This window comes from Bos javanicus, chromosome 13, assembly GCF_032452875.1.
Source record: "Bos javanicus breed banteng chromosome 13, ARS-OSU_banteng_1.0, whole genome shotgun sequence".
Classification (NCBI taxonomy): domain Eukaryota; kingdom Metazoa; phylum Chordata; class Mammalia; order Artiodactyla; family Bovidae; genus Bos; species Bos javanicus.
In genome coordinates, this window is record NC_083880.1 from 63,701,317 (window position 1) to 63,707,316 (window position 6,000).

Here is a 6,000-nt window from a genome sequence, read left to right on the forward strand (position 1 = left end):
GTAAATATATAAAAATTATCAGATCTGGCAGCTAAGACTACGTTGTCATGTATTAGCAGTTTGTAGGTGAGCTATATGTTTGCTGTTCTCTTTAGATGGTGTATAAGCCCTCCAGGCCAATATATATATCTCCACCCCTGGCCCACTTCAGTTGTCCTGGCAATCTGACCTCTGACTTGAAGTTTTCTCAATGGTCCAGGATCATCCTAATGAACATGGGACGCCATTCTTACTTGCAGAGCGTCCACTGAGTGGTTTGTCCCTATGCCAGGTGTCCCGACATTACATGGCTTGCTGAATTCATGTGTTGGTTACAATTCACCTATCTTCTGGCTGCCAACCTGGATTCTAAAAATTCAAGCATTAATAATAGTCCCTTAAACTCAAGCTTCTGGGATGGGTCCTCACAGTCTCCCTGTCAGGTCAGTAGAGCTGAGATCCTACACATATTACAGAAGAGGAAACTCAAGGGATTGCACTTGCCTAAACCATCACAGAGACTGCAGTGGGTGAGAGCAAGCCTGGAATGATGAGCCAGTGGTCTTGTGATGTGAGGATTGGATGATGAGGGCTGTACTCTGAGCTCCTTGATCTTGGGGGTGGAAGACGAGGATCCAGAAGGAGGACAAAGAGCTTGGCATCTCACCCATGGTGGTCTGAGGCTAATTGTGGGTAATTTTCTGCCCTGGCATCTGGCTGTCTATTGCTGTGAAACAAACCAACCATGTTCAGTGGCATAAAATAACAACAATCATTTTTTACATTATTTTTTAGATTAGGGATTTGATTTGGCTCAGCTAGGAAGTTCATTTTCTCTCTCTCTCTTTTTTTTTTTTTTTGGTGGGGGAAGTAGGAAAAAAAAAAATATATATATATATATAATTGGAGGATAATTGCTTTACTCGGCAGTTCTTTTTCAGGGTCTCTTATGTGGTTGCAATCAGACCATGGTTTGGTTGGTGTCGCTTGAAGTCCTCTTCATTCTCATGATTGCCAGTTGATACAGACTGTCAACTGGGATCTGGGTGGGCTGCCAGCAGGAAACTTTCATATGGTCTCTCCATGTGGCTTGGGTTTCCTTATAGTCTGGGAGCTGGGCTACAAGATTGAGCATGCCAAGAGACAGGCAAAAGTTGTATCACTTAAAAACAACAACAACAACTATTCTTATTTTTATTGCACTTTTTTTGTATTTTTATTTTTTATTTTGAGTTTGAATTTTTAAAATTTTATCGGACTATAGTTGATTTACAATATTGTATAAGTTTTAGGTGTACAGCAATGTGAAGCTATTACACATAAACATATATCCACTCTCTTAGATTCTTTTTCCATATAGGTCATTACAGAGTATTGAGTAGAGTTCCCTGTGCTGAACAATAGGTCCTTATTAGTTATTAATTTTATATATATTAGTGTGTATATGTCAATCCCAATCTCCAAATTTATCTCTCACCCCTTAAAGCTGTTCTTTTTTTTTCTTTCTTTCTTTTTCCTTTTGGCTTTGCTGGTCTCTGTTGTGGCAGCGGTCTTCTCTAGTTGCAGCACATGGGCTCTCTAGCTGTGGTGCATGATCTTAGTTGTCCCATGGCACATGGGATCTTCATTTCCATACCAGGGATCGAACCCAAATCCCCTTCATTGAGAACTGGATGCTTAACCATTGGACCACCAGGGAAGGACTCCCAAACCACCATTCTTAAAAAATAATTTTTATCCAGCTTCACTGAGATATAGTTGACATATAACATTGTCTAAGTTTAGGGCGTAAAATGTGATGATTTGATACAGGACATATTGGGGAATGATTACCACAATAAGATTTGTTAATACATCATTCACCTCACATAATTAGTGATAGTTTGGGAGGTTGTGGTGATGGTGGTGGTGGGAACATTTAAGATCTATTCTGTTAGCAACTTTCAAGTATATAAGACTAGATCCCCAGAACTTATTTTCATCTTATAACAGGAAGTTTATGCTCTTTGACCAACATCTCCCCATTTTCCCCAACCTCAGCCTTCCAGAAAGGCAACCAGCATTCTACCCTGTGTCTGTGAATTTGACATTTTTAGATTCACATATAAGTGAGACCATATAGTGTTTGTCTTTCTCTGACTTATTTTACTTAGCATAATGCCCTTAAGAGTCATCCATGTTGTCCCTAATGGCAGTATTTCCTTCTTTTTTATGGCTGAATATATACATATATACTTATATATAATATATGGGCTTCCTAGCTGGTGCTAGTGGTAAAGAACTCGCTTGCCAATGGAGGAGACACATGTTTGATCCCTGGGTTGGGAAGATTTCCTAGAGAAGGGAATGGCAACCCACTCCAGTATTCTTGCCTGGAGAATCCCATGGACAGAGGACCTTGGAGGGCTACAGTCCATGGGGTTGCAAAGAGTTAGACATGATTGAATTGACTTAGCATACACGCATGCAGGTATAATACATAGCATACGTAATACATTTATATAGGTATATTATATTTTTTATTCATTCATTCATCAGTGGGCCCTTAGATTGTTTCCTTGCCTTGGATGTTGTATGTAGCACCTTTTATGATCTAGTTTTGGAATTCACATGGCATTATTTCCACCACACTGTTAGTTGAGGTAGTCACAAAGACCCACCCAAGATCAAGGGTAGGGGCCACAGACTCTCCCTCTCGATTGGAGAATGGCAAGATTCTAAAACAGCAGGAGGGATGGGAAATATCATCAGATGCCTGGATTAGAAATCCTAACTATTATTTATGGTTTTGAGTCTAGGTTTTCTGATCTATAAATGAGCTAATAATAGCGCCCATTTCACGAGACTGTTGGGAGGATTGAATGAGATAAGCACCCAAAGAGTAGGGTACGGGGCATGTAGCCAGTGCTCAGTGAATATCACTGTTGCTGGGACAGATCCTCTGTCTAAACTCTGACCAAGATAGTTTATACCCCTAGGCCATTGTTTGCAAGTATGTGAAGAAGTCTGAAAGTGTGTTCAAAGATGGGTGGCTTTGTTAAATGGCTGTTTGTTGTTCAGCTGTGTCCAACTCTTTTCGACCCCATGGACTGCAGCACGCCAGGCTTCCCTGTCCTTCACTATCTCCTGGACTTTGCTCAGACTCATGTCCATTGAGTCAGTGATGCCATCCAAGCATCTTATCATCTGTCTCCCCCTTCTCCTGCCCTCAATCTTTCCCAGCATCGGGGTGTTTTTCCAGTGAGTCAGCTCTTCACAGCAGGTGGCCAAAGTATTGGAGCTTCAGCTTCAGCAACAGTCTTTTCAATAAATATTCAGGATTGATTTCCTTTAGGATTGACTGGTTTGATCTCTTTGCAGTCTATACCCCATACAAAATGTTTTTGGTGTTAAAAATAAATTAATAACAAGAAAAAAATGTTTGTGGAAGTGGGTTCATGTGCAAAGCCCACAGACACTGAATGAATGAGTGTGTGTGTCAGTTTAAGTACGTTTATAGGTGGAACCTGGGCAGAGGTCTGCCTGTGCAGGACCATGACTGCAGGAGTGCGTGGGACAGGGGAATGAGAACGACCGAAGCCAAGTGTGTGTGTGTATCTGCAGGTGTGTGTAATTAGTCCTGGGGTGGGTTCATTGAGTCATGAAGGTGTGTAAGATAGGGCCCTGTGAGATATGGCCAAGCATATGTGTTAGATCATGTGGATATGTGTGCATGAGAGTGCATTCCAGAAGGTGTCTGTCCATTATTGATACTTGCAAAAAATGAGAAAATGTAGAAATAAAGAAAGCTTTCAGAACTTTCCAGGTATGTTCGAATGAAATGAACCCCTGGGGACTATACCAGCTGGAAAGATGAGTTGAGCCGGGTGAAGGTGGGTAGAGAAAGGCTTTTCTGAGGTTCCTAACCACAATTGGGCTGGGAGCCAGAGGTGCTGTTAAGGCTGCTTCCTGCACACAGTTGGCTCTTCAGCTTGGTGGACAGTTACCTATCTGGGCCTGCCTGGTTCTAGGATTAAGATGTGGATACATCTTCTGGGGACTTCTGTTCAATCCACAATACTTCATTTTCTTGAGCTCTAATTCAGGGTCACGAGGGCTCCTCCTGGTTTCAGTTTCTGCTTGGCCATGCCGCACAGCTTGCAGGATTTTAGTTCCCCAAATAGGGATTGAACTTCCTTATCCCCATTGCTGCTAGTAGATAATTTGTTCATTCAGTCAACAGACATTTGTTTATTTGTTTGTGTATTTACTTATTGGCTACACTGGGTCTTAGTTGCAACAAGCAGGATCTTTCAATTGTAGCGTGAGAATTCTTTAGTTGTGGCATGTGGGATCTAGTTCCCCGACCATGGAATGCAGACCCGAGCCCTCTGCTTTGAAAGCAGAGTCCTAGCCACTGGACCGCCAGGAAAGTCCCAAAGGAACTTTTTTCTTTCTCTTTTTTTGCCACACCCCAATGACATGTGGGATCTTAGTTCCCTAACCATGGATTAAACCCGCACCCACCGCAAGGGTAGGAGGCAGAGTCTTAACCACTGGACCACTGGACCACTGGGCAAGTCCCACAGTTATTTATTGAGTACCTTCTGTGGGCCAGGCACATGTGCTAGAGGCTGGGGATAGAGCAGTGAAGAAAGCCCCTGTTCAAGAGGGTCTATGGACTACTGGGAGGACATTATACATGTAAACACATATATCATGCACAAGTATAACATCAAGTAGGGGTGACTTCCATGAAGAAAAAAGAAAGGGATGACTCAGGAGGTGGGAGATACTCTAGAGAGTGTCAGAGCCTCTCTGAAGGGCAGAGAGCTGAGAGTGTCTGGGAGACGGCAGAGGGAACAGCAAGCACAAACACCCTTAGGTGAGAATGTACTGGCACGCTCCAGGAATGACAAGGCAGCTTCTGAGGCCGCAGTGCAGTGAACTGGGGGCAGAAGGAAGGAAACCGTGGGTCATAAAGCTGCTGGGAGAGGGAGGACCGTGAACTTTTGCAAGAGTGGACAACTCTCCTTCTCCACTGTCCTCATGAGATAACTTCCTGGGGCTGCTGTAACACATTACCATGGACTTGGGGTGTAAACAACAGAAATTTATTCTCTCACAGTTATGAAATCCAAATCACAGAAGTCCAAAATCAAGGTGTCAGCAGGGCTACTCTCTCTGAAGACTTAGGAGGAATTCTTTCTTGCCTCTTCCAGAGTTCAGGGGTTTGTGGCTGTACAGAATTAGTCTCTGCCTCCGTCTTCACATTGTACTCTCTTCTCCCTCTGTCTCTTTCCTCTTTTTTGTCTCTTCAGTACTTGATACTGGATTTAGGATTTAGGACCCACCCAGATAAACTCTCCTCCTTAACTTAATTGTATCTACAAAGACCTTTTTCCAAATAAGGTCACAATTACTGGTTCTAGGATTAAGACGTGGATACATCTTCTGGGGACCTCCGTTCAATCCACAATACTTCATTTTCTTGAGCTCTAATTCAGGGTCACGAGGGCTCCTCCTGGTTTCAGTTTCTGCTTGGCCATGCCGCACAGCTTGCAGGATTTTAGTTCCCCAAACAGGGATTGAAGTCAAGCCCTCAGCAATGAAAGCATGGAGTCCTAACCACTGGACTGCCAGAGAATTTCCTTCAATTTCCGCCCTTGTAAAAGAGGACAAGTGCATAGATTTCTAGGATTGTCAAGAGGGAGAGATGAAATCATGAATGTAAAGTGCTTTCTACAGTTCTTGCATATGGTAGGTGCTCAACTTTGAATTGTTATTTGGGACATATTTACATGAAATTAATCAAATTTCTTGATTCTTTTGAGTACAGAAAGAAAGTGAAAGTCTCAGTCATGTCCTACTCTATGTGACCCCCATGGACTATACAGTTCATGGAATTCTCCAGGCCAGAATACTGGAGTAGGTAGCTTTTCCCTTCTCCAGGGGATATTCCCAACCCAGGGATCAAACCAAGGTCTCCCACATTGTAGGCAGATTCTTTTACCAGCTGAGCCACAAGGGAAGCCCAAGAAT